We start from the raw sequence: 10,491 nt of genomic DNA on the forward strand, positions 1-10,491 counted from the left end.
CTAAGGACAACAAACAACTATTTACATGAAAACCTTTGCAATTTTGCAATGAACACCACCGCTTTGACATAAACCAAGTTTTGCAAGCTATCCAAAAAGTGATAATAAGCATGTCTCGCACGGCGGATGAGAAGTAAAGTACCACACACTATCCAAAATCCTATAGGGAGACCGGTGGCACCACCAATATAAAACCATCTCCAAAGTTCATCTATCCCTTTCCCGTCATCCTTATTTTCACCCACCACGAGTGGCCCCTTTGAATCTTTATCTCCGGGACAATATTGGGTCAAGGGAAGTCCACAAAGTCCTACATTTCCTATGTATTTTAAAGATTCAAAGGTCTGGAGTTGAGTGCTAGATGGAATTCTTCCTGACAAGTTATTATATGACACATCTAAATTGCTTAAAAAATTCATCTTAGACATGCTTGATGGTATCTCTCCTGAAAGATTGTTTCTTGACAAATCTAAAGCTAGAAGGTTTTTCATCTCACCAATTTTCCCTGGAATCTTGCCGACCAGCGCATTGGTTGACACGTTTAGTGCAATCAATTCATGGAGATCAGTTAGCTCATAAGGGATTTGTCCTGTTAGATTGTTTCTTGATAGATCAATGCCCTTGAAAAACCTTAGATTTGTGCTAAATTCACGTATATATCCTAGCCAATAGATCATAGCATGGTCAACATAATTGGGATGAAAGTAAAATTTCTCCATACCTTTTAAAATGCTCCGCGGATTTGAAACTCTATGTACATTTTGTTGTTGTAAGAATCCATTTTGAACCATGGTACTAAAATTATTCATGCATGAGGGTATCGTACCATAAAGATTGTTCATCGACAAGTCTAGGATATGAAGATTTGCAAGTTGACATAACAGTAAAGGGATGGCCCGAGGAATTTGTTTGATGTTAGGCTAAGCACATACAACCTTGATAGATTTTCCCCAATCCAACGAGGCACATTACCGGTAAACTTGTTGGCCCCTAAATCTAAAAATGTTAACTTTGTGCAGTTCTTTAATGACAAAGACAACTTTCCAGAGAAGTTGTTGTAATATATAGACAACACTTCAAGTCTAATCAAAGATTCAATAGAGGGCGGAAGCCTTCCAAACAAATTGTTGTATCCTATATTAAGAACTTCAAGATTTTTGAAATGCCACAAACAATTTGGAAGTTTTCCACTGAATGAGTTATGCGAGAGGTCTAGATATATTAAAAACCCATGAGAAATTTGGCATAAAAAGGATATTCCTCCATGGAATTTGTTTCTTGAAAGATCTAAAGATACTAAAGTAGATGGAACATTAGGTACATGACCATAAAAGTTGTTAGAACTCAAATCTATTCTTGAGAAATAAATATGGTCAAAGTTGGATAGTAAATCTGGCATGTTCCCATAGATTTTGTTGGCTGAGAGATTCAAATATGTCAATTGAGAAGGCCACATGCTCCAAAACCCAATAGGAATTGTGTCCGAAATTCTGTTATTTGCAATACTGAGTTGGGTAAGATTTTTGACACTTTGAATCCATCTAGGGAAGCGGGGCCCTAGGTTGCAAGAGCTCAAATCAATAGAATTCACATAAGAAAGGTTTGACATGTGTGCCTCGGAAAGACCAACTTTGAGTGAGTTGTTCGAAAGATCAATATAACGAAGCTTTGATTTCCCAATGTAATCAAAGATGCCATCTCGAAGATAGTTGGAAGAAATGTCAAGACTTTGAAGCTTGGGAAGTTCCCACACCTTTTCACTTATTGGTCCATTTAACTTGTTATGATCAAGGTTAAGATATTCTAGAGATTTAAACATCTGGATCTCATCAGACAATGAACCCATGAATTGGCTGTGTGAAGCATCCAAATATTGTAATGCAACTGATGTGCATTTGGACCAATTGTTGAGGAAGTCAGAAAATTTGACAACAACAGAGTTATAACTAATATATAAAGATTGCAAACTACAAAGATTACCAAAAGATTTGCCATCTAACATGTTTTCATCAAGAATTAGAGTACGAAGCTTATTGCTAGTTAACGGTAACAGCCAATTATACATAGATGAGTTGAGATTGTTACCGCCAAGATTAAGGGAAACAATAGATGAAGAAGAAGAGTTTAAAGATGAGGAAGAATATGGATGTATGACATGCGATAAGTCACATCCCCATAAACTTAGATATGATAATTTTTGATGACTTAGAATCACATTTACCCACTTATTTGCTTTGGCAAGAGTACCATCCATATTGAGGTGGTTCAAATGAGACATACGGGGCAACCAATCTATGTTTTCAACTGTACAACTTTTGAGGTATCTAAGTGAAAGGTATTGCAAGTTTGTGAGGCTACCAAGTTCTGGGGGGATACAGGTTCCGTTTAAAAGATAGTTGTAAGAAAGGTCAAGATGTGTTAATTTGATCAAATAACCGATGTATACGGGAATGCTTCCACTAAAAGAATTATTGCGGAGTATAAGATACCTTAATTTGGTTAAAGAACCAATGGACGTTGGGATGCTTCCACTAAAAGAATTAGAGGAAAGGTCAAGATAGCTTAAGTGAGTCATGGAACCAATAAACAAAGGAATGGTTCCATTAAAAGAATTCCTAGCGAGGTTAAGATGACTCAAATAACTTAAGTTGAGCAAAGAAGGGCTAATGTTGTTACCTTCACCATTATTTCTGATTTGAAAGTCGGAAAGATCAAGTCGTGTGACATGACCCGTATAGTTGTTGCATGTAACTCCATTCCATTTACAACACTCATAGTCTTCTTCTTTTTCAGACGTCCATGCATTGAGAATGCCACTTGGGTCTTGAATGTGAGCTTTGAAATCAAGAAGAGCATCTCTCTCCTTATCGATGCACTTATAACGAGCAGCTTCCGGTACGAGTTCGTGGCTAACGAAAGTGGAAGTTGTAATTTTTAACCATAACAAAAGAAGTGAGAAAATAAAGAAAACAAGATGCATTATGTTATTTCAAAGTGTGATCTTTGTTTTTCCTTTGATCTAATACATCAAATATATACCCTGATTTATATTAGACATGGTCAGAAACATCTAGGTTTAGTCAATTATTTGTATAAACTAATCGCCCCAAACTACACGTTCAAATACTTTTTAGTCTTGGCAATCTGTACTTATTAGATTTTTCCACATTGTAGCTTCTTTGTCCTAAAGTAATATGTTAATGAAACCTTCATTAGAATAATAATTAGTTATTACATGATATAGACAGCCTAGATAAAACATATAATTCTGAAAGTGATATTATTATTTAATCAATCATCCAATATCACAATAATTAGAAGATAATTAAACGTGCAATATCACGTCCCGAATGGAAACTATAGAGGTAGGGTATTAAAAGACCCAAATACCCGTAAGTAATACCCGCGAGTTAACCAGAAATCCCTCATAAGACACCCGCAGGACATATGAACCATCCACATAGACCATCCGGGGAAGAAACACCCTTATGGCACATGCGGGAGCATCCTGGCACCCTCAAAAGTCATCCGCAAGAAAGAATACCTTCCGCGTAAATGACCACGAGGTAATGCTCCGGGACAGCTGTCAATAACTAATTACCTTCTAGAAGACTTTCCAAGATGTTTTCTTGAACAATACGTGATTCCTCAACCAACCAGAGAAGGACACCTGGCAAGGCCGTTATAACCGTGCACATGGCCAAGGGGTGTACACCACCCTATCAGATAAGGACGCGTGTCCAGGTTGTTACAAATGCACATGCAACATATAGACTGAACCTATCAAATGAGGACACGTGTCCAGGCAGTTATAAGAGCATCTCCTAAAGGGACGGCTGGCCCAATTACTTCCCCACACCCTTCGTTATAAATACCCTCTCAATCATCATGAGGTATTCATTCACTCCCACTGTACTCTCTCAATTTACTTAAGTACTTTATCTTCATCAGAATTGTACTTATTCTCACGCCGGAGGGTGGTTACGGGAAGACCCCCCTCTTGTCCTTCCCGTAACGAGCCCACGGTGTCTGTTTAGCAGGTTCACGTCACTGGACTTTAGTAATTGGATTCATATCGTATTGACAGTTAACCGTATCCTACCCTGTTGACTCATCGGATCTAGGACCCGTTAAGGAGAGTAGATCCGTGTTTCTTCATTGGCGCTATCCGTAGGACTCGAACCCACGACCACGTAAGCCAAATTAATTAAGATGGAAATCTTTTATACGTTATATGTAGTGTAATAATTAAAATCTTCTGAGTAATAGTTGAAATGTTAAATACATAAATATATGTTAGTTACGGAATATTAAGAAATCAGTGAGCAAATCAATATGACTAATTCCTTGTAAATGATTATATTTCTCAAATTTCTACACTTTCACATGTGAACTTTTCTTTTAGAGTAAAGTGCCATTTTAGTCTTTGTGGTTTGACAAATAATGCGAATTTAGTCTAAAAAGTTTATTTTTTGTATATGGACCCTCCACGTTTCCCAGTTCTTGCCAATTACATCCAAATAACTAACTCCGTTAAATTTTATCGTTAAGTCAGGGGTATACATGTCTTTTCACTATTTCTTTATTATAATACTTATTTCAATGAACTGCGGTTTTCGTCCTTGTGGTTTGTCCAAATCTGCGGTTTTAGTCCAATAGTTTTAAGTTTGCAATTTTCTTCTCCATGGTTTCATTTCACTTGCAATTAAACTCGAATTCCTTAATCTCGTTAAGTTTGGTTGTTAAACCCATCAGTGTGCCCTTCACGTGAGGGGCAATTTTGTTCCTTCTTTTTTCCCTTTTTCCCTGAATACACCCCAGCCCCTCACGTGAGGGGGTTGCGAATTAGGGATAAGGTTTATTTGGAGAGAAAAAAAGACAAAATTGATCGTCACATGAGGGGCACACAAATGGGTTAACGACAAGACTTAACAAGGTTAATAAATTCGGGTTTAATTGCAAGTGAAATGAAACCATAAAGAAGAAAATTGCAAATTTGAAACTATTGGACTAAACTGTAGAATTTGACAAACCAGATGGACGAAAACCGCAGTTTACTTAAATAAGTATTATAATAAAGAAAGAGTGAAAAGACATGTCTACTCTTGACTTAACGATAAAATTTAACAGGATTAGTGATTTGGATGTAATTGGCAAGAACTGGGAAATGTGGAGGGTTTATATGCAAAAAATAAACTTTTTAGACTAAATTCGCATTATTTGCCAAACCACAAGAACTAAAATGGCACTTTACTCTTTCTTTTATTAATCTTTTTTTTTGTTGATGTTTGTAGAATTCTAAAAAATTAGTTCTGAACTTGGATTGTTTGATGATCACACGTTATTCTAGATGATATATAATTGAGAAAATATTGTGTAATCATAGCAATAGTATAATTGGTAAAATATTGTGTATAATTTTATTTCCACACACGAAAATTGGTCATGAACTGTTGGACGTAATGACGGACTTCAAGTCACAAGTCGGTGAACTTGAGGTACCAATAATTACAAGCCGGTCATGGTTGGTTATGTTTCTTAATTATAACATGTTTCCTAATTGTTATGTAATTATAATAGATAAGGTCTTGACCAGCAAGTTAGGTTAGCCTATATAAACCAAGTCATGGTTAGGCATTAAAGAATGTGTAATGCAACCGAGTTAAGGTTCATCAAGAACACGAGATGCAACCAAGTTAGGGTCATCAAAAGTCAAACAGTTATAATTTTTTATTAATATAAACGAGAGTAATTCGTTTAGTCCATGTTTGTTTATCGATCAGAACTTGAATTGGTATCGGAGCCAAGTTTAAGAAATCGATAATCGGTACAGTAGTGATCGGCGGAGATTGGTGGCCGGCTTGAGGAGGAGCTATCAGTCATCGCATATCGGAACCAAGTTGAGTTTCTGAATCGAGGTCTATTTGTTACAGCGGGTTAAGTCAGACCCATGCTAGTGATTCTAATACGTAGGACGTGGCTGGGTAATGTTACGGTGATGCAACGGGTAGATTGCTTGTGCGGTAGCAACTCGGAAGACAACAAGTTTTCGATCAGGAAGATCAGCGACTACAGTCACAGAGCTTGCGAGGGAAGTTCCTGTGATTATTTACAAATTGTTCATGTGTTTTTCTTTGGCGTTACAATTAAACAAAGCTGAAATACAAAGAAAAAAAGGTTCCTAATCAGACTTGTTTTGTTGTTAAAGATTCGCGCAGAGAAGGTACAACAAGAAGAAAATGAGTTATTGTTTCTTCATTGGTTGTTCAAAAGCCAAATTTTTGGTTTGACTTTTGGGGTGAAGTTTTTATTGTGTGTGCTTGGAGATTTAAAAGTATAGTATACAGACTCGTTTCTTTGTTTTGGTTAATCAAGTCGGTTTGACCATCAAGATTAACACTACTTTTATTTGGGTTGGACAAGCGTGCTCAATTCAGAGTTTGTTTTATACAGATTAAGCGGGTTATGTTTAACCAAGAATTTAATATGAAATACATGCTCGTGTTTTAATTTGGGAGCATAAGTAGATCAAGGAAGAAGGAAGACTGATGTCCGCTCGATTAGATGACAAGAATCACAACCAAAGGAGTGGACATGCGAGTCTATAAGACTGAATGAATGGTCGGGGACAGTGTAGAGTTCGGGAGAGTCTAAAGAACATAGTTATGGATCAAGATGAGATCCATGAGAATCAAGATAAAGACAACATGCTTATAGTCGAGGAACTACCTAGATGATGTTTGATTTGAATCAAGTTTAGATATCACAATCTCGTATATAAATGGGCCTGGTTAACATGTAACAAAGCTGTATATGTGAGACATTCCACAATGCTTTTGTAACGAATACATGCCAAAATATATAGAAGAAAAAAAATAAGAGTTTCTAATACATGTGAGTAATTTTGTGGTGTGCTGACCATTAAAGCTCTTTTGTGGCGGATGTGACAAAGTAGATGAACTTATGTTCACTATAAGCTCACGAACCATCTGACTCGCTTGTAACATATAGGGGCAACTGGGCAGAAATACTTTATGAGGGACTGAGCAATTCTTCAAACACATGTGAGTAAGTTTGACACAAGGCAGGGAAATGACCACCCATGGTGTTGGTGGCAACTTCATTTACAAAACCCAATCCAAATACAAGACAAACATTACATCTTTTATAGTTACTACACTTGTATCCTTAAATACTAACAACTAACACGGATAAGTAATTCCAAAACACCTTAAATACCAGAGACAACAAACAACTATTTACAAGCAACCCTTTTCAACTTTGCAATAAAAGCCGCCACCTCTACATAAACCATGTTTTGCAAGCTATATAGAAAGTGAAAAAAAGCATGCCTTGCAGGACGATTGAGAAGTAAAGTGCCACACACTATCCAAAATCCGACAGGGAAACCAGTGGCGCCACTTATATAAAACCATCTTCGAAGTTCATCTATCTCTTTCCGTCATCCTCACTTTCACCTACCATGGGTGGTACTTCTGAATCTTTGTCTCCTGGACAATATTTTGTCAAGGGAAGTCCACAAAGTCCTGCATTTCCAGTGTATCTTGAAGGTTCAAAGGACTTAAGTTGAGTGCTGGATGGAATTCTCCCTGACAAGTTATTATGTGATACGTCTAGATAACTTAATAAATTCATTTGGGACATGCTTGATGGTATATTTCCTGAAAGAACGTTTATTGATAAATCCAAAGATAGAAGGTTTCTCATCTCCCCAATTTTCCATGGAATCTTCCCAAGTAGGGCATTGTTTGACAAGTTCAGTGTAAGCAATCCGTGGAGATTAGTTAGTTCATTAGGGATTCGTCCTGTTAGATTGTTTCTTGATAGATCAACCCTTGAAAAGTCCTAGATTTGTGCTGAATTCACGTATATTTCCTTGCCAATGGATCATTGCGCGGTCAACGGATATTTTCTCGACACCTCTTAAAAGGTAAACTCTATGCACATTTTTCGTATGCAAGAATCCTTCTTGAACCATGGCCGTAAGATTATTCAAGCATGAGGGTATGATACCATAAAGATTATTCATCGACAAGTCTAGGATTTGAAGATTTGCAAGTTGACATAAATGTAAAGGGATGGGTCCACGGAGTTTGTTTGATGTTAGGCTAAGAACATACAGACTTGATAAGCTTTCCCCTCTCCAAAGTGGCACGCTACCACTAAACTTGTTGGCCCTTAAATCCAAAAATGTTAACTTGGTGCAATTTTCTAATGACAAAGGCAATGTTCCAGAGAAATAGTTGCTGTATAAACTCATCACCTCAAGTTTATTCAAATAGCCGACAGAGGCAGGAAGTGTTCCAGACAGATTGTTGTATCCTAGATTAAGAACTTTTAGTTCTTTAAATTGCCACAAACAATCTGGAAGTTTTCCTGTAAATGAGTTATGTGAGAGGTCTAGGTATCTTAAAAACGCACCAGAAAGTTGGCTTACAAAGGACAGCCCTCCATGAAATTTGTTTCTGGAAAGATCTAAGTATGATGAAGTAGCTGGAACATTCGGTATATGACCATAAAAGTTGTTAGAACTCAAATCTATTCTTGGGAAATCAAAAGGGTAAAAGTTTGATAGTAAATCTGGTACTTCTCCACTAATGTTGTTGGTTGATAGGTTCAAATATGTTAATAGAGAAGGCCAGTTGTTCCAGAACTCCACAGGAGGCTGTGTCAAAAAATTCTGTTATTGGCAATATTTAGCCAGGTAAGATTTTTTAAATTTTGAATCTATTTAGGGAAGCGAGGCCCCAGGTTGCATGAGCTAAGATCAAGTAAATATAGATAAGAAAGGTTTGACATTTGAGCGTCAGAAAGAACTCCTTTTAGTGAGTTGTTTGAAAGATCAAGTTGAAGAAGCTTTGATCTCCCAATGTTTGCAGAGATGGCATCTCTAAGATAGTTGGAAGACATGTCAAACTTCTGAAGCGTGGGAAGTTCCCACAACTTTTCACTTATTGATCCATTTAACTCATTATGATCAAGGTACAATTCTTCAAGAGAGGAAAACATTAGGATGTGATCTGATAATGACCCTGTGAACTTACTGTATGAGGCATCCAAAGATTGTAATATTACTGATGTGCATCAAGACCAATTGTTGAGGAAGTCAGAAAGTTTGACAACAGCAGCGTTGTAACTAAAATCTAAAAATGTCAAGTTACAGATATCACCAAGGGATATGCCATCTAACATGTTTTCAGAGAGATCAAGTTCACGAAGCCTATTGCTAGTTAATGGCAACAACCAATGATACATGGATGAGTTGAGATTGTTACTGCTGAGATTAAGGACAACAATAGATGAAGAAGAAGAGTTGACAAATGTGGAAGAATATGGATGCATAACTTTTGAGAGGTCACATCCCCTTAAACTTAAATATGATAGTTTTTGAAGACTTAGAATAACATTTACCCACTTATTTGCTTTGGCCAGAGAAATACCATCCATATCAAGGCGGGTCAAGTTAGACATATGGGACAACCAATCTATGTTTTGAACTGTACAACTTGTAAGGTTTCCAAGTGAAAGGTCTTGCAAGTTTATGAGGTTTTCAAGTTCCGGGGGAACGCATGTTCCGTTTAAAAGATAGTTTTCATAGAGGACAAGATGTGTTAATTTGGTTAAAGAACCAATGGATGCTGGAATGGTTCTACTAAATGAATTATAGGAAAGATCAAGATAGCTTAATTGAGTCATGGAACCAATAAACACGGGAATGCTTCAATAAAAAGAATTCACCGCAAGGTTAAGATAACTCAAGTAGCTTAAGTTGAGCAAAGAAGGGCTAATGTTAACTCCAAGACCACCAAAGGAAAGATCAAGCTTTGTGACATGACCTGTTTGGTTGTTACACGTAACTCCATTCCATTTACAACACTCATAGTCTTCTTCCTTTTCCGTTGTCCATGTACGGAGACGGCTATTAGGGTCTTGAATTTGAGCTTTGAAATCAAGAAGGGCATCTCTCTCCTTATCAATACACTTATAATGAGCAGCTGCCGGTATGAGTAGTTGGTTAAAAGAAGTGGAAGTTGTAATTTTTAACCATATCAAGATAAGTGAGAATATAAGCATAACAAGACGCAAAAATTTATAGCAAATCGTATCTTCCATTGTGTTGTTACAAAGTGCGATATCTTTTTCCTGTTCTCTAATTTATCAACATATATGCCTGGATACGCCTCACACTTAATAGTCACTTTCTGATAACTTTTTTTAGTATGTATTCTTATATTATCTATGATTTAAAAATAAACTTTCAGTTTTGTCAGTTATGTGTGTAAATTATATGCCTCAAGTTACGCGTTCAAAGACTTGAATCTTGACAAATGTACAATTAAAATTTTGCACCTTGTGACATTTTCGTCTTAAGAATATTGATAAAGGCCGTCTAATGATACCAGTCCATTCATTAGTATAACAATTAGTTATTACATGACATAGACAGCCTATATAATACATACAACTCTG

At 36.7% G+C, this 10,491-nt stretch overlaps 2 pseudogenes; both read right to left on the reverse strand.

The window, feature by feature from the left end:
• Positions 1 to 17: 17 nt before the first annotated feature.
• On the reverse strand, positions 18 to 3,134 carry LOC143535028 (receptor-like protein EIX2; annotated as a pseudogene).
• A 4,121-nt stretch (positions 3,135 to 7,255) lies between these two features.
• LOC143534995 (receptor-like protein EIX2) lies at positions 7,256 to 10,134 on the reverse strand (annotated as a pseudogene).
• Between the last annotated feature and the right edge of the window lie 357 nt (positions 10,135 to 10,491).

The sequence above is a fragment of the Bidens hawaiensis genome, unplaced genomic scaffold (assembly GCF_021521415.1).
Source record: "Bidens hawaiensis isolate Kalapana, Puna unplaced genomic scaffold, B.hawaiensis_p1.1 tig00010384_1, whole genome shotgun sequence".
Taxonomy (NCBI): Eukaryota; Viridiplantae; Streptophyta; class Magnoliopsida; order Asterales; family Asteraceae; genus Bidens; species Bidens hawaiensis.